At 44.8% G+C, this 18240-nt stretch overlaps 1 protein-coding gene and 1 long non-coding RNA gene across 3 annotated transcripts in view; one reads left to right on the forward strand and one right to left on the reverse strand.

Moving 5' to 3' along the window:
- The window catches only part of LOC138284437 (uncharacterized), a 195516-nt gene extending 188281 nt beyond the window's left edge, over positions 1–7235 (forward strand). Inside the window, exons 2-4 of the long non-coding RNA XR_011201394.1 lie at positions 1623–1729; positions 5826–6205; positions 6934–7235. This is a non-coding gene — a long non-coding RNA (uncharacterized lncRNA). The remainder of the gene's footprint in view (positions 1–1622; positions 1730–5825; positions 6206–6933) is intronic.
- The window catches only part of B4GALNT4 (beta-1,4-N-acetyl-galactosaminyltransferase 4), a 701168-nt gene that overhangs the window by 91427 nt on the left and 591501 nt on the right, over positions 1–18240 (reverse strand). The window lies entirely within an intron of this gene.

The raw sequence follows: 18240 nt of genomic DNA on the forward strand, positions 1-18240 counted from the left end.
CCGAAATATTTGTTCATTTTAAGAATGCAATCTAAAGTAACAAAAGTTACAAAAGTAATTGGCCAAAGAAGCTATTTAAAACTCATAGAGGCTGAAAGAAGTTAGGCTAAACGTGGGAGAACATGGCCGATAGAATGAGTACTAACCAACAAATGAAAGCTTTACTAAGAAGGACAATCTGGATATGCAGGATGGATTGCAGGTTAATTCAAGGCTGGAAAAGATTAAAACAGGCGACTGTAACTCATTTGTTATGATATAAATTTGGGTGGAAAACCATTCTTTCCTATTACAACTTCCCAGGTATTTGTGAATGGAAATTCATGGGTGTGGGAACACGATACCTGATGTTGACGTCCAGAAATTTCTGGCAAATAAAATCACTTTGGACTGATCTGCTGGTGTGCCCACCCTCCACACAACTCCTTCCTACATCACGATGGTGAGAGGAAGAGGAGCATGTAAAGCAACCTCCTGCCAGGTCACATCATCCTCTGCTATTGTCACCCTCAAAAGCCCACCCTAGCTCCCACTAACCTTCATTGTCAACCCCCTCCAACACTCTCTCATTTACCACCTGATAAGTGCAGACGATAAACAAGAGCATTAATCCCTAATGGACACGGAAATGTCATTGTTAGACTTGGCATCCTTCGCGTGGGCTCCCCTAAATGTTTGCCTTTGCCTCTGCTTCCCAGGTTGTTGATGCGTGCTGGACTTTTGCTGCGTTTGTTACTCTGGGCAATTTTCCACTGCTATCCAGTAATAAAGTGCAAGTGCTCCTCTGTAAAATGTATGTGTAATTGGTTTTCCATGATTGCCATATCTGATTTATTAGAAAGTCCCTAGAACAGTGCACCGAGGTGCCCAGGGCCTGTAAACCAAATGCTACTAGTGGGCCTGCAGCACTGGTTGTTCCACCCACATTAGTAGCTCTGTAAACATGGCTCAGACCTGCCACTGCATTGTTTGTATGTGCAGTTTTTAAACTGCCAATTCGACTTGGCAAGTGTACCCTCTTGCCAGGCCTAAATCTTCCCTTTTCTTACATGTAAGGCACCCCTAAGGTAGGCCCTAGGTAGCCCCATGGGCAGTGTGAAGTGTATGTTTAAGGTAGGACATATACTAATGTGTTTTATATGTCCTGACAGCGAAATACTGCCAAATTCGTTTTTCACTGTTGCAAGGCCCATCTCTCTCATAGGTTGACATGGGGACTGCCTTTGAATATTATTAAAGTGCAGATTCCCTTTGGGAGCAGATAGAAATTGGAGTTTAGGGTCTCTGAACTCACAATTTAAAATACATCTTTTAGTAAAGTTTGTTTTTAGATTGTGTGTTTGAAAATGCCACTTTTAGAAAGTAGGCATTTTCTTGCTTAAACCATTCTGTGCCTGTTTGTGGATTCCCTGCCTGGGTCAGTGTAGTGGTTTCCTGCTCTGTAAGGGTTTGGGGTTGAAAATTACCCTTGAGACACTGAATTTGATTGTACGTTCCCTTTATGTGGGATATGATTTAAGTGTAACGTTCACTTTATATACTGTTTTCTCCTTAGGAAATGTCTTTGGTATTCCCGTCGTCTTTAACACCAGTAAAGATATTTATATGGTCTTTTGTACTAGGGCGTTCTCTTGGGTTGCCGTGATCCCGTCTGGATGGTCTTCAGGAGGAAACAGGATCCCGTCCCCAAGGATGATGGCCGGTTCCCCAAAGAAAATGGAAAAAACAGGTAAGTGTAGGTGTTGGGCTAAAGGCTATATAAGGGTTAGTAGGGGGTGTGAGGACAGGGGGTGCAGGGGTGTGAGAGGGGTAACTTTAGAGTGTACCACCCTTTCCTGTGAACATATGCCTCTCTCTCTACTTTATCTTATAGGAAGGTGGTTATCTTCACCACCACCCCTTGTGCCATTAGGTAATTGTGTTCTGAAAGTTTCTCCTTCCTTTAATTCCTTCCTCCCGGTCCCGTCTCGGTTCTCTTTCTCTCCCACCCCCACCCCGCATCCACTTGGGTAAGAGATTTACCCTAAGGTACGATCGTACCTGTGTAAGCCACGCCCTCCAGGGACATGGCGACGTTGATCATATCTCCTCTGGATCCCCGTGGGGTCTTCGGACCTTCTTCAAAGCTTCCCGCTGAGTCTGGTTTCCTTCTTCCTTCGCCCGCGTCCTTGCGATCGTCCTCCTCCTCCGATTTGGTTCCTCCTTCTGCTTCCGGCTCTGTTCTCTGCTCGTTCTCCCTCCCGTTGCGCGTTTATTCCTCCGACGCCTCAGCGCGCGCTCCATCTGGCTTCTCCTCTCTCATATTTTCCATCTCTGTATCCTGGATATCCGAGGCGGCTAATACTTCCGGGTCGGCGATTCCCCAGAGAGTGCCCCCGGGGTATGATTCTGCCGGCTCGGGGCTACAGTTCGTAACTGCGGCAATGGACGCCCGGTTACAGTCAGTTTGATAGTTGGGCTGATTGCACCTCTTCTCTAGACAGTAACACAAATGGAGCTGGGGTGTAGCCTGCATATCCTGATGAGCCATCTGTGCTGGGAAGGAGGGGGGGAGTGGTTACTCACACCAGAAAGGGCTGTGCCTGCCCTCAAACAATGCAGTCTCCAACCCCCTGGTGTGAGTCTGGGGCCTGGCCTGGGCAAGGCAAGATCTTACAAACAAGAGAGACTTTCCTTTGAGGTTTGCCTAATTCAAAGGCAGAAAGGGGTATAAGTAGTTTACCCAAAACCCCAGACTTAAGATTACTTCAGGATCACCTCTGGAATCAAGAGGAACCTCTGCAAAGGCGAAGAGCTGAACAGCTGAGGAGAAGTGCTGCCCCTGCATGTGACTGTGCTTTGTTGCGCTATCCTGCAGTTGCTGCTTCTGCCTGTGAAAGAGGACAAAGAATGGACTTTGTTGTGCATTCCAGCTTGAGAAGAATCTATAAGGGCTTTAACTGAGCTTGCCTCCAGTTGTTGAAGTCTCAGGGCCATCAAAGACTTCCCCTGCCAGTACCTGAACTCTCTGCTGAGACTCCTGCCCTGCCAAGTGGTGCTCTAGCCAGTCCCTGGGCTCTTGAGAGGTGAAGCTTGCAGACAAGAACCGAAAATCCACGCACAGAACGCCATGTGGGGAAATTTACAATGCACTGTTCGCAACGAGGCTGGTAAATGACGCGCCACCGGCTTTGTGGCTGAAATTGACGCTCCACCTGCATTGCGGCTGGGGGATCGACGCACCGCGGATGTAGGACCGACACACTAAACCCACTTACGGAGGCTGCTAACGACGCAAACCCCGCGCAGCGTGGTTTTCTAACACTGTGCGACTGGATTTTCCATGTCCCTGGGCGTCCAAGTCAACCCAACTCTGCGCAGATCCGAGGTGCCCCATCCCGAAATCGATGCATCGCTCTCTTGCGAGGGAGAAAAACGACACATCACCGACCAGACAGGAGAAAAAAATGACGCACAGCCTCACTATCTTTTTCTGACGCATGCTCACCTGTGCGGCGTTATTTTTTACACTAACCAGGTACTTTGTGTAACAACCGCATTCTCACTGTTTTCTAATGAATAAGACTCTTATGCTTTTGAAAATTCATATCTTGACTTGAGTATGTTTTGTTGTTCTGGTCTTGTTTTGTTTAGATAAATATTACCTATTTTTCTAAACCTGTGTTGTGTCATTTTGTAGTGGTTCACTGTATTACTGTGTGTGTTGGTACAAATACTTTACACATTGCTTCTGAAGTTAAACCTGCCTGCTCGTGCCAACCTACCAAGGAGGTGAGTGGGGGTTAACTGAGGGGGATTCTCCTTTACCCTGACTAGAGTGACTTGCTTAGGCAGGGAGTAACCTGATTGCGAACCAAAGTCTAACAGTCATGCAGAATTTTACTGAGAAAAAGGGGTAGGCTTAATTATTTCCTGTCTGCAAGGATTAACTCAGTGAGAATGGTGTGAAAAGACAGACTTCCTAGGAACCATTCACTCCAACTGATCAATCGCAGAATGGGTGCAGTACTCGTCGTCCCTCTATAGACAGAAGGCATCCGGGATTTGGTTCTTCTGAACAAGATTGAGCTAGCCTGAGAACCAAACTTAAAGATGTTATGCTGAAGCTGGAACTGCTAGAACGACCAAGCATTGTGGGCTATGGCAATTTATTTATTGCCAGAGGAAGGGCATACAGGAATACTTCCATCCAATTTAATATCAGGACATCCCCTAGGGACATGGACAGGGGACTAACTAACTAACTTCAGGGATGGCCATGAATTTACCTGGGGCATAGTATTACTTTATTACCACGCGCACAATCTCCTCTATTTATTTTTATACTTGTCTTGTGGGAAGTTATTAGTGCCCAGTGCTTAGCTTGTAAAATAATAAATGCCAAACGTTTTTCTCAGAAACCAGCAGCTGATGTTAAATAATTTCGGGATTGCCAAATACCAAGACTACATAGCCTTGATTCCACATTATGCCTCTTCCTTTCACCATACACTCCCTGTCCCTCTATTTCACTCTTGCATGTTCTTTTTTGTCTCTGCTTTCTCCCTTTTGTTACTGTTTTTCCATCTTTCTCTTCTACTTTTCTCCTTTTGTGTTATTCTCTCTCTTGCTCTGGGTCAAAGTCTGATGAGGAAAAGTAAGTGTCAAGCCCAAAAATGAGTACCCTCAAACCTCAGTGGCCCTCAACTGCATCCATCAGCTCAAATTAAGTACGTTAGGGCCAGATGTAGCAAAGTTTTGCAAGTCGCAAATGGCCCAATTCGCTATTTGCGACGTCGCAAAATCTGAAATGGGATGCAAAAATCCCATTTCCGAAATGGAAATAGCGATGCGACCCATTACCGACTCGCAAAAATTGCGACCTGATTTTGCGATCCACAAATAGGAAGTCGCAATTTGCGAGTCACAAATCATATGCAAAATCCAGTCGCAAATTGAGACTAGTCGCAAAATGCATTTTGCACATCCAGATTACCGCTGATTCAGAGCAGGTGGTAAACAGAACCAAAGTATAAAAGGAGACCCAGAAGGCATCTGGGTGACTCAAAATGGCTGAACTGTACGTGATAGCATGGAGGAGGAGAGTCCAGGCCGCCCAGCAGAGGAGGAGGAGGCAGAGACAGGAGAGGATATATCGAGCCAGGCAGACACTATTCCAAACTGAGGAGGAGATATATGACAAATATAGACTCAGCAGTGCTGCAATCTTAGAATTAATTGAACTACTGAATCATCAGCTTGAACGACAGACAATGCGCGGCAGCGCCAGCCCTACACATGTGCAAGTGCTATGCTCACTGCACCTCTTGGTCTCAGGTAGCTATCAGGGGGTGATTGCTGTGGCAGGTGGGGTATCCCAAAGTGCACTCTCACGATTCTTCAGATCTTTCCTAGATGCCATACTCACACACGTCCAGATATATATACCTAGCCAGGAACGAGGCAGAAATCAACAGCACCAAGTTGGACTTCTACAGAATTGCCAACTTCCCCCATGTAATAGGGTGTGTGGACGGGACACATATACAAATTTGCCCACCTGCAAATCTGGAATATGTGTTTTGCAATAGGAAATGTACCCACTCACTAAACATCCAGGTGGTATGTGACGCCCATAATGTCATTACTGACATTGTAGCTAAATATCCAGGGAGTACACATGACTCATACATTTTCAGGCACAGTGGGATACACCAACGCCTAGAACATGGGGAGTTTGGAGACGGATATCTATTAGGTATTGCTGACTACACCCTGAAGTCATACATACAGGCCACTGTGTAACCCTGTGATGCCCGGCTAAATTTGCCTTTTTTGTCAAACAGGTGACAGTGCATATGCCCGGAGACCATGGATACTCACCCCGTACCTAACACCTGCCAATCAGAACGAGAGGCGATAACAGTGCACATCGGCAGACCAGAACTGTCGTGGAGAGGACCTTTGGCTTGTTAAAGGCAAGATTCAGATGCCTCCACAAAAGTGGAGGTGCACTCCAGTATGCCCCAGAAACAGCATGCAAGATAGTTGCCACCTGTGCCATCCTACACAACATTGCCACCAGACGTGGGCTACATCTCACCCCTGAAGACACAGACACGGAGGATGAGGAGCAAGAGCTACCACGACGACAGCCTGGGGATAGAAGCATCGCAAATGAGGGCAGACAGAGACGGAACCACATTGCAACCCAGTACTTTGGCAGGTATGTGGCAACCGTCACCACACTCACTAATATCAGACACACATAGCCCAGTTATGTAGTGAAACAAACAAAACCTTTTTATTTCTAAACTATGTCAAAGATAGAATATTGCTGTATGTCACAGTCATGATTTGTTAAATGTCATTTAAGACACATTAAATTCATGTGCCTTATTCACAGGACAGTTTGGTGGTTCACACCCTCCTCCTTTTGCGACCACCATGGCTCATTCCTGGTGAGTCCCCTGACCCCTGCCGTGCACTGCTACTCCGCAGCACACGGGACTCGCTGGCAGAAACACTACTTATGGTAGACCCCTCCTCGCTGTCCTGCGGGGTCTCCCCTGTGCCCCTTGCAGACTGCCTGCTCTCCATAAGGTCCACCGCATGGCTGATGTGGCCAAGTCCTCGCACCACATCCCCTGCGAAATGCCCAAGTTCCACCTGGAGGCTCACTGTACGCCTTGACAGGCATGTTGTATTTGTGGCAAGACGCCCAATAGATGCTGCCAGTCTGTCAAAGCGTGTGGCAGTGTGGAACTCCCTGCACCTTGCCTGTGCTCTGTCTGCCACAAGCTCAGTCACCAAATGTTCGATGGCTTGTGTTAAGTTCCCCAGATGTTGGTTCATGTGGTTGAACTGACTGTCCACATTCGCCATCCCATGTGTCATTGTGGTCTGCAGTCTGTTCAGGTTTCTGTTGATGGACCTTAATTGTCTATTTTGCAGGTGCTGACCCTGAATGAGCGATGCCTCCAAGCCCGCAAACTCTGCTTCTCCTACATCATCCTCGGGCACGACTGAACTCTGCGCCGGCGTCTGCGCCTTGCTCCGGCTTGTGGCTCTGTGCGCCTCTCTGTGGGCTGGGCCCTGGTGCTATTTCTGCTGCCCCCATGTCCTGTGTTGGATCTTCCATGGACCCTGGTGGTGTTCTGCTGGGCCCTGCTATGTCACTGGCAGCCTCCTGCAGTGGGTCTGACCCATGTTCCTCTCCCTGCCTTATGTCGCTGCTGGGGGTGTCTTGTGGGAGACCTGTGGGACATAGGGGATACGCTGTCAGTCTCGCACATCTGTTTTATGCCTCATAATAAACATTTGCCTATATTTGGACTACTGTACTACATTGCCCATAATGCGCTATTCTAGAGGTTGCTAGACTGGAATGGAGCTAGTCTGGTGGTGCCTGCTGCTGTGTACTGGGATAGTGTGAATACTGCATTTGTGGGTGTCATAGCACATCTCATGGTACTCACTTTTTGATGTCCCAGGCGCTGAACTGTCCAGTTCTCCCATGCCCAGTACGGCCTCTGGCTCCAGTGTCTGCTCCACCATGCTTTCCAGGGCTGTGGGTGGAGGCACGGTGGATGGGCCTCCTCTGGTGCCCCTCATCTCCCTCATGCACTCTGCAACCCTCTCCTTGGTCCTGGAGCGCAGGTCGTACCACCTTTTGTGGATTTCCTCGAGGGTGCAGTGGCTTACCCTATGGCATTGATTTTTTCCTGTATCTGCAGGCATAATCTTTTCTTCTGAGTGTCTGGGACACTCATTGCTGCCTTTCCGAAAAGTTCATCATGGTGCAGGCAGCATTCTTATGTCAGCACCTCCAACTCCTTGTCAGAAAAAATTATTTTCCTCCTTCTGCCAGCACTGCCTGTCTCCTCCATGGTTGCTGCAGCTCCTCTCCCCTGGGTGTGGCTCAGCAGTTTGAAATGGGAGTGGTCCTCCCTCCTCCCAGGTCTATTTGATGACTTCCTGGTTCTGATGTCATCACCAAGAGCCAGGAAGTGCGTTTCCCAACTGTTGTGGTGCACCTGCAGGCAATTTGCGAGTCAGTCGAAATTTGCGACACCCTTCTTGCAAATTGCGATCTCGCTTTTAGCGAAGTCGCAAATTGCGACCTCGCTAAAAGCGAAGGTCACAAAATGCGGTGCAACACCTCTGCGACTCGCAAATTGGTATTGCGAGTCTTTCTTGCATTTGGTTTTGCGAGTCGGAAATAGCGATTCGCATGGAGTCGCTATTTCCGATTCGCAAAATTTTACCTACCTACATCTGCCCTGGAGTCTCCATTTAAGAAAGTGTGTATTCTTCATCCAGGGTGAAAAGTAAAAAGCTATTATCCCATAACACACACTGCTAAACACAGCAAGAATGGGTTGCATTGTCATACCTTGCTCCGAGATTTCACCAAGAGTTCTTTCCAATTTGCAACAAACTCATGTAGAATCCTGAGCTTTTCTCAAAGCAAAGAGAACCAGACTGGTCTAGCACACGTTGCTAAGATCAGTATCATTGATCATTTCTCTTCTGTGAATGTGCAACCACATGATAGGTATAGAAGGAAAAATTAAAAAGAAACGTTCTTATCCAATCTGTGATAACAGCCTTGAAAAAGGACCCTTTCTTTGAAAATTCGGAAGTAAAAAGGTTGATTGTATGCACTTTTATTGCAAAAGTATGCATTTCTGGGTCCCTTGCTGAAACATCATTGCCAAAATCTGCTGTTCCATCTCCAATTCATGAGCCACTAGTGCTGTCTATGGTAAACACTGGAAGAATGTTTAAGGAAGCAACACCCATTTGCTTTCTCATGAAATACAAAGCAAAGGAGTTTGTGAGTGTGTGTGGCCAGGGAAGGAGTATGGTGTTGGCAGCACCTTTGGATTAGTTACAGTAAAAGGACCTCCTGATCTGTAGGAGAAAACCCCACTTAAAGGAAGAATATAGGGTAAACTCTATTGTAAGACCTCCATGGGTGCTCAGGGCAGGCCCAGGTGTGGGACCATTTCAGTGCTAATGGAATGTGTTTGTGTGAGAAATTGGTTTGTTGGTTGACAGGGGTGTGATCCCTGGTCAAGCAACAGCCATGAAGCCTTACAGAGTGAACCACAAAATGTCACTATTTTAACCTGTGCTTAGACCAGGATAACTTGGCACAAAAAGCAGTCAGGCTAAATTTAGAGGCAATGTGTTAAGTATTTCTGCCCTACACAAACAGCACACAGTGAAAATAAAAATCCCATATCAATTAAAAAATAGAGAACATTTTAATAAATTATTTGACACCAAAACCATCAAAACCCAATTAGTACAAAAGGAGTTATGACTTTTTAAAGTTTTAAGTGTAAAATAATGCTTAAAAACAAACAGTGCCAACCGGGGACATCTGGTAGTGCTAGACCGGGGCAAAATCAAAAGTTAAGCCTAACCGCTATGGAGCGCAGGTCGGATACAGGAAGTGGATTGGGCCCGGGCAGCGCTTACCTTTGGACTTAGAACATTTTTGAAGAAAAAGTCTCTGAGAAGGTAGAAGTTCAGCGGTACAAGGCTGCACGAGTTTCCGAGGAGGGAGCAACATCGTTGGGTAGCCATGGAGTAAAGCCGCAGTAACAATTTTTACCTTTGGACTTAGTCATCAGGATGAAAGTCCAAAATTTCCAGTGAGACAAGGCAGAAGCCTGTAGCCGAATATAGTTTCACAGGGTCGGGTACCCCTTTTGCGAAAAGCCACTGAAGAGGGTTTGCTGCTGCGGTGAAGAACATAGCAGGAAAAGCCGTGAAGTCAACTCCACTGGCGATGCACCTCGGGCAGACAGACGAGAAGGCTGGTCCCAGTCTCCTCGAAGATTGGACATCTGGGAACCTTTAACACCACAACCAATGGTCCAGGGGTGGATACAGACCTCTTGGAGGTCCAAGACTCACAAAGCGGGGTCCAGGAGCAGGTTTAAGATGGTGGGAGCATGTTATATCCCAGTAGCTCAGAAAAGGAGACTAGCTGAAATAGCCCTTGGAGTCACTTCTGAAGTCCTGGGTCAGGTGGATATGCAGGGCTCTGCAACAGGGCTGGCCACTGAAGGTTCAAGCAGGCTTCAGGCAGCAAAGCAGTCCTTCAAGGTACAGCAGCAGTCTGAAAGAGTGCACAGCAGGTCACAGCAGCAGGAAGTCCTCCAAGTGTCCTTCCGCAGGTCTACTACGGAACTGAGCAGCAGGTCTGGGAGCCCTATTTTTAAACCCTGGTGTCCTGCTTCTAGAAGTTGGGAGACGTTTCCAGAAGAGTTCTCTGAGTTCCAGGAATTTCCTGCCTCCCCTGCCCTGGCTCCTAGCTGGCTGCACTGACAATGCAGGGTTGTTAAGCCTATTGTGTGGCAGCAGGGCTCAGCCCATTCATATATGAGTGAGGCTCTGCACAGCTCCCTCCATCCCATCCCCATCCTGCCAGTGGAAATGCCTTTCAGTACTTGTTAATCCCACCATTGTATGACTGTCTGGAGTGAATCCACAGAGGCCCAGCTGTCAGTTCCACCCAGTCATATGACCTAGGTAGACTGCATGCAAGGGGTCTAAGGGCAGGAAAATGCCAACTTTCTAAAAGTGGCATTTTTAAACTTTAATAATAAATCCGACTTTACCATTAAAGAGGGTTTATTATTACACATTCATAGATAACAAACATTAAATATATACCACCTCTGGTTTGGGAATTACAATTTATTCATTTTAATAAGGAATCCTTAATGTCACCCTTGGGGGTGGTAGGCTTCAGTAGTGATTTTTTTTTTTTTTTTTTAACTACTAGGATATGTACAACTAAAAAATACATGCCCTACCTTTTAATTACACATCACTCTGCCCAGTTGGCTACCTAGGGCCCACCATAGGGGTGACTAATGTGTAAGAAAAGAGGAGCTTAAGGCTTGGCAAGGGGTTTTAAATGTCAAATCGACATGGCAGTGGGACACTGCCTTGAGGCGCCAGTGGCAGGCCTGGGACAAGTTTTAAGGTGCTACTTAAGTGGGTGGCACAATAAGTGCTGCAGGCCCACAGGCAGCACTTAATTTACAGGCCTTGGGTATATGACATACCACTCTACAAGGGTAAATTAAATATGCCAATCAGCTGTATGTTTAGGGGAGTAAGCACAAGCACGTTAGCACTGGTTAGCAGTGGTAAAATGCAGAGTACTAAAGCCAACAAGCTAAAATCCAGCAAAAAGTAGGAGGAGAAAGGCAAAAAGTTTGGGGGTGACTGTGTAGAGAAGGTCATTTCCAACAGTTTGTGTAAGGTCAGATAGGCACCAATAAGCATCTAACTTTACACAAATTCATTCAGGTAGCACTTCAGTGAAGCAGTCCCTGCTGTGAGCCACCTACCAAGTCTTATGGATCCAAATTGTAAAGAAAAGAAGTGGTTACTAAAAACCTTGTAAAATAATAAACTCAAAATGATAAGGGTGGGGGGATGTAAAAGTTACTTACCTCCGGAAATGTTTTTTCTGGGAGATACAGTATCTACCTGCAGATTCCTCACCCTCTGAAAATCCAATGTCCCAGCTTGGAATGGAAACTTTTCGATAGATGCCCCATGCCGAAAGGGGCCACTTGCTTCAACATGGCTCCGCAAGCAACACCACATGATGTCACTCGAGCCATAAAGGGTCCCATCAAAGTGCTGTTAATGTCCATCAATTGTTTTACATGCCTTCGATTCGAAAGGAGAGAACTAACATTAAAACTGTAGGGCAGTTTTTGTTTTTTTTTACTATTAAAATGAAAGATAGTGTGTCCACCAGAAAGAGCATCACAGAAGGTAATGAACTTGTTCGTCTGATGGATACATCTAACTGCGTATTCTTCACCTTTTCAATTGAGTCCCCAAGTAGTCCCACACCCTGAGGTGGTTGCATGCCTGTCTACACCGAAAAATTCTGCAAAAAAGAATAAGCAAAGTGACTGCCCATCCTCACTTCGGAATCCAAACAATAATGTTTCACAAAAGTGTGAAGGGAGGTCCAAGTCTCTACCTTACAAATATCTGTCACAGGGACTCCTCTAGCCAAGGCTAGAAGTTTTATCTGTAGTAGAGTGAGCACGAATACCTTCAGGAGGCATCAAGATCTGCTACGGTGAGGCATACAAGAAGCTTCCTACTCACCCTACTAGAGCCTCATGCCTTGGGGTCTAGTCAATGAAGTCTTTCCTCTTCCTTGGTTGGATATGGATGGATGTAGAGGGGGAAAGAATGTGTAAAGTGTGATGAACTGATGCAAATGGCAGGGAGGGACCACTTTTGGTAGAAAAGCAGCCATGGTTCTCACCACCAACTTGGCATGAATGAATGTGGTAAAAGTAGATTTCACTCTCACAACTTGAAACTCACTAACTCGCCTTGCAAATGTTATTGGAATAACAAAAATAGCTTAAAATGTTAACAGCTGCAAAGGTCAACTGTGAAGGGGTTCAAATGGGGAACACATTAGATATATCAGAACTAAATTAGGATCACACTGAGGCATAAAGGGAGTGGGAGTATATTTATTAGTAAGTCATTTAATGAATCTTAAAACTATAGAAGAGTTAAAGATGGAAGGTTGATCTGGCAAACTGATAAAAGTGAAAGGGTTAAGAAATCACCATTAAATGTGGCAACTGCACAGCCCAGTTGGGCTAAAAAGAGGGCAAAATATCAGACAAATTAGCTTTTAAAGAATGACCATCACACCATTTAACACAGGGCCTGCAGGGCCTGGTCTTCCCCCTCTCCAAAGTAATAAACATCCATCTTCCCCCGTGCCCAGATCCACCCCTGGGGGATTACAAAAGAAGTGCTTGAGCCTGCACTGTTCTTTGTTTGCCAGAGACTTGCGGATTCTCAGGAAATTTGTGGCAACAGGAAAGCCCTCCGGGACCAACCACCATGCCTAGGAGGTCATAGTATCCCTTCCCTGCCCCTTATGTCTTCTTTTTAACATTTTGTTTAGGAATCAGGACTGAGTCCCAAGCCCTAAGATGGCTGCCATCACTTCCTGGTTGAGGTGATGGGTGCCAATCAGATCTCACTTTTGAGATCTGTCGGCTCCACGGAACCTCAGAGGCATGCTATATATACATTTTGTTAACCTTAATTTCTCCAAAACTACTGAACCTATATACAAAAAATAAATAGCACTCTTTCTGGACCAAGATCTAGCTTTCTTCCAAATTTGGCATAAATTCGGTTTGGGTTGTAGTGTTGGGAAAAATGCGTTTTGGGGCCTCCTCTTTCTCTTGGCCACACTTGACGAATTACCCTGAAAATGTCCATGCACAAAGTAGTAAAAAAGCAGCACTTCTGAAGAGATTTGTCAAACAGGGCAAAAGCTATTAGCAATACAAAAAATGCATTTCCTATGAAAACACAATCCTAACTATAACTAACTAGTGGCGACCACCACTGGGTGTATATATATACACGCACACACACACACACACACACAAAGAAAGACACACACATACATAAATATATATATATATATATATATATATATTTTTATTTTTTTATTTTTTTTTTACTCAAAAAACAAAAACAAAGCTTACAGGAAGGTTATGGTTAGGAAATAGAATTAAAAAAACATATAAATTTACTTAAACCAAAGGTTACAGGGATGTTATAGTTAGGCTCACATTTTAAGTGTACAAAACCACAGAAATTCACTGTTATAAATATCTCAAGTAACTATAACTCGTGCCCTAAGGTAACTGTAACTCACGCCCCTACCATTCGCAGTTTGTTCGTCAAAAATGTTACTGCAAATATTATATTGACATTATCAATGATGTATCAAAGATGCCTGAGTGCCGTAATTGGTGGGGCAATTAGCAGTGCATGTTGAGGGCGCGAGTTATAGTTACCGTAGAGCACAAGTTATAGTTACTTGAGATAACTAACTATAACAGGTGAATTTCTATGGTTTTGTACGTTTAAAATGAGAGCCTAACTATACTGTCCCTGTAACCCTTGGTTTTTTCAGTGAATTTCTATGTTTTTTTTTTTTACCATACAGTAATTTTCATTACTATACATCAATCCAACCACCACTGCACACAGCCAAGAGCCGTGCATGGCTGTAGTTGATCGCAGGCCATGCACAGCGGGGGCTGGCCGAAGGGCCACGCATGCAGCCAGACACTGCGGCCAACTACCCTCACCACCCAACCCCACGCTGCGCACGGCCTTTGGCCTTGCACAGTGGGAGTTGCCCGCGGCCTGTCTCTCTGGGTGTCAGAATAGGTGTGAAAGGGTGTATCTGGCTGTGAGAGTGGGCGTGAGGGTCTGAGTGCAGCTGTGAGTGTGTGGACAATGGTCTGAATGGGTCTGTGAGTGAGTGCACAAGTGTCTGGGTCTGTGAGAGGGCATAAGGGTCTGAGTGGGAGTGTGAGTAGGAGTAATATTGAAAGTGAGAGAGAGAAAGAGGGAGAGAGATGGAGAGTTTTTTAGGCTTTGATGAATGATATACTTAGAATGAGATATTTCTTGAAAACTTGAAAAGAAAAATGTATTTGTCAATTAAAAAGAGTGAGATGACCTTTCAGTATGAACCTTAAACTTTTGAAGTTTAAAAGAAATTAAAGAAGGAAAACAACCACGAGCACACCTAGAGTATAACCCTCAACTTTTAGTGTGAGGGTCTGTGACCTTACCTTTAGGTCATAGGTGACTCCTTACTGTGATGCTTCCAGACATACCTACGACTATCAACCCATGCATGCGATTGGAAAGAAACGTGAATGTTCTATCACTAGGAAGGTTTAACAGTCAAAACACTAGTAAATAAACAAACACACTGCCAAGCGATAGTAGGATTTGAACATTCAGCCTACTGAGTGACAACACAAGACCTTGATCATTAGGCCAGAGGTGCCTTTATTCTGCTCTGCATCCAAACGTAACTAGAACATTCGTACCAAACATCTGGTTAGTCTGGTTAGTCTTACTCATTGAAGTCATTGTATGAAGAGACCCATTGCAATGACAATCTCTCTCTCTTTCATCCCATTATGGGAGAGAGTGTGACAGGACCACGGAAGGAGCATGAACACCACTGCAGTCCTAGCTGGCTCCCCACATCCTGTGGGAGCCGGAACTGCTCCCTCAATTAGGGAGCTACTTTAAATAGGAGCTGGCCCTGGGAGGTGGCGATACCCAAGGCCATCAATGGCTCCTTGAGGGGGGCCGTGCAGCTCCCCACATCACATTTCATTAAAGCCATGGGGAGGTGGCGGGCCACCCACATTACTTTTCATTAAAGCCCCAGGGAGATGGTGCTCCCTGAGGCAACAATAAGCCCAGGAGGGGGTCCCTGTGCACCTCCCTCCTTATTTATTTTTACATGCCCCCGGGCCCTGGCCCACCAGGGGCAATAAATAAACACAAGCACAGGAGTTTGGGCATTAAAAAAGAAGAAAAAATATGTATGCAAATTCAGATTTGCTGTGAATTCATGACAATTTCTTTTTTTTTTTTAAATCTTTTTTGCTCTGGCAGGGTCCTTCTGAGACCCGAACACCAGAGCCAAAGGGCTACCCTAGCCCCTTTTCCTTTTTCTTAGTATTTTTTGTTGGCACTCTACTGAAGACGAGATTAAGGATGGTTGCCAACACTTCCTTATTGAAGTGTTGGCAGCCAATCAGAGCTGTGCATTTCCCTGCAAGAGCTCATCATTATTCGCAAAGTCGCCGGTGAGGATCCGCGACCCTAGAAATACAAATGTATTTTTCCTTTAATTGCTCTTGAACTACTGAACAGATCTACACCAAATAATCTGCGTACCGAAAGCTAGCTTTCTGCCAAATTTGGTGCAATTCCGTCCAGTGGTTAAGGCTGTAGTCATGTTTAAAGGTCCTATGGGAATTAACATGGGAAAACCATGAGGTATAGGCAGGTCAAAACACGCTTTTTCTATGGAAGAATGGTCCTAACTACAACTACCTACTTGCGACCACCAGTAGGTTTATTTATATATATATATATATATATATATATATATATATATATATATATATATATACACACATACATATATACACACACACACACACACACACTATATTCACTGAAAAAAAAAGGTTACAGGGACGTTATAGTTAAGTGCACATGTTACCCACACAAAACCATAGAGATTCAGCAGTTATAGCTGACTACTTTAGGCTACGAATTATAGTTTCTTAACCTAAGTGTAGCTATAAGTATAACTATAACTGATGAATTTCTATTGTTTTGTGTGGGTAAACCGTACACCTAACTATAACGTCGAAGTAACCTTTGTATTTTTTTGCTGTGAATTTCTTTATTTTTTTTTTAAGCATAAAGTAATATATCAATACCATACGGTACTACCACCAGTGATGTGCCTCCCTCATGTATCAAACTCCAACGTATGGTGTGTGAGTGTTTTTTTTCTCCCCATTAGGCTTCTGATACGCATCCCTAGATATATACATTTTTATTTCTTTAATAACTCCAAAACTACTGAACAGATTTGCACCAAAACAACAACAGGAGATCTATCTGGTCTAAGATCTAGCTTTTTGTCAAATTTGGTGTAAATCTATTCAGCTGTTTGGGCTTTAGTCGTGTTCACAAAATGCAAAATCCACATAGACAATGCAAGGAGAAAAGCTTTTTGGGACCCTCCCTTTTCTCAGCCCCCGCTTAACGAATCACCCTTAGACTTTCGACACAGTAGCTAAAGGGAGTGGCAAACTAGCTTTGAAAATTTCGTGCCTACTACCTACTGGCTATCATTGTGATATATATATATATATATATATATATATACACACACACATATATACACACACAGATATATAGTTGTTGTGTGGCCATTTTGTTATGGCTCCATGCACGCTATTTAAGCACACCAGGCCTGCCGCTGTGCACTTTAACCTAGATGTATTTCATTCAGCTTTGTTCATTATTTTAACAATAGCCACATTTGTGGTCTTGTTTTATTTCTCTCTATCTAGCTGTTCTTTGCTTAGGCCAGCACTACGTTCTTAAACAAGACATTCTAGTTCACTCTGTGCTTCTCTCAAGGCTGCAGTGAGATAGGTTGCCAGAAAAACGTGGTAACGCTTTATCTCTGGTATGCATAGAAATATACACATCCTCACGTACGGACATTTTCTCGGAACATCAGCTGTTTGATTATGAAAACACTTCACTGTCCCATACACGTTAGAGGAAGATTCCAGCCAGATGATCACGGCTGTATGCTGATTGCTGAACGATTTGCTACAGCTGCTTGTGCAGACTTCAGGCCTTTGCTCAGGTATGGGGGATGATGTCTTCCCAGGGGAACCTCAAGCGCAGAACTAGAGCTTAACATGCTGTGCTCTAATATAGCCTAGGTAAGAATTAGTATATTGACTTTAGTGACAACATGGTAGTGTTATTTCTATGCTTTACTTTCCAAGTCACAATTTTAATCCTGTCACGCTTTATCGTACTAGTTATTGCAGTACATGCCTTATTATCTAAGATGCAGTTGCTTCATTAAACCTTATTGAAACATACACTGCCTCTGTCTGTCATTGTATATGTGAGACCAATGTAACAGAGGAACGGATGAGATCTGAGTGACCACTATCTCCCTGAGGAATCAATTGTGTCATGCGCTAGGCTGCCCAATCATCCCTGCTCTTGGGTAGAGATGAGGCACTGCTAATTAGCCGGAGCAAAACCCAGACTGGGGCGACAGGTGTCACCTCTACTGGGTTAGACTCAGTCTCCCACACCGCAGGCGATTCTGCCGCTCAAATCCAGTAGTCTCATTAGAATAATGAGCGCGTACGTGGCATAGTCAGATAAAAAACCAAAGGTTACACTGACAAAATAGTTAAGAAATTGAATTTTAAAAAAACAGAAATTCACTTAAAAAAAAAAAACAAAGGTTAGAGGAACATTTAGTTAAGTTCTGAATTTACCTGGCCAAAATCCTAGAAATTCAACAGTTGCAGTTACGGTCAGCTGAAGTAACTATTCCTCGTGCCCTAAGGTAAGTATAACTCGCGCCTCCGCCATACAAGTTTTCTCCTCAGTAACTCTACTGAAAAAATTACATTGATGTTATCAATGATGTTATGAGTGTTGTAATATGTGAAGTAATTAGCAGTGCCTGCCTGCAGCCAGGCCCGGCAGTGAACCCACAATAAGCAACCAACCCCACACCATGCACGATCTTTGGCTGTGTGCGGCAGAGGTTTGCTGCAGGGCCAG

This window comes from Pleurodeles waltl, chromosome 3_1 (genome assembly GCF_031143425.1).
Source record: "Pleurodeles waltl isolate 20211129_DDA chromosome 3_1, aPleWal1.hap1.20221129, whole genome shotgun sequence".
Taxonomy (NCBI): Eukaryota; Metazoa; Chordata; class Amphibia; order Caudata; family Salamandridae; genus Pleurodeles; species Pleurodeles waltl.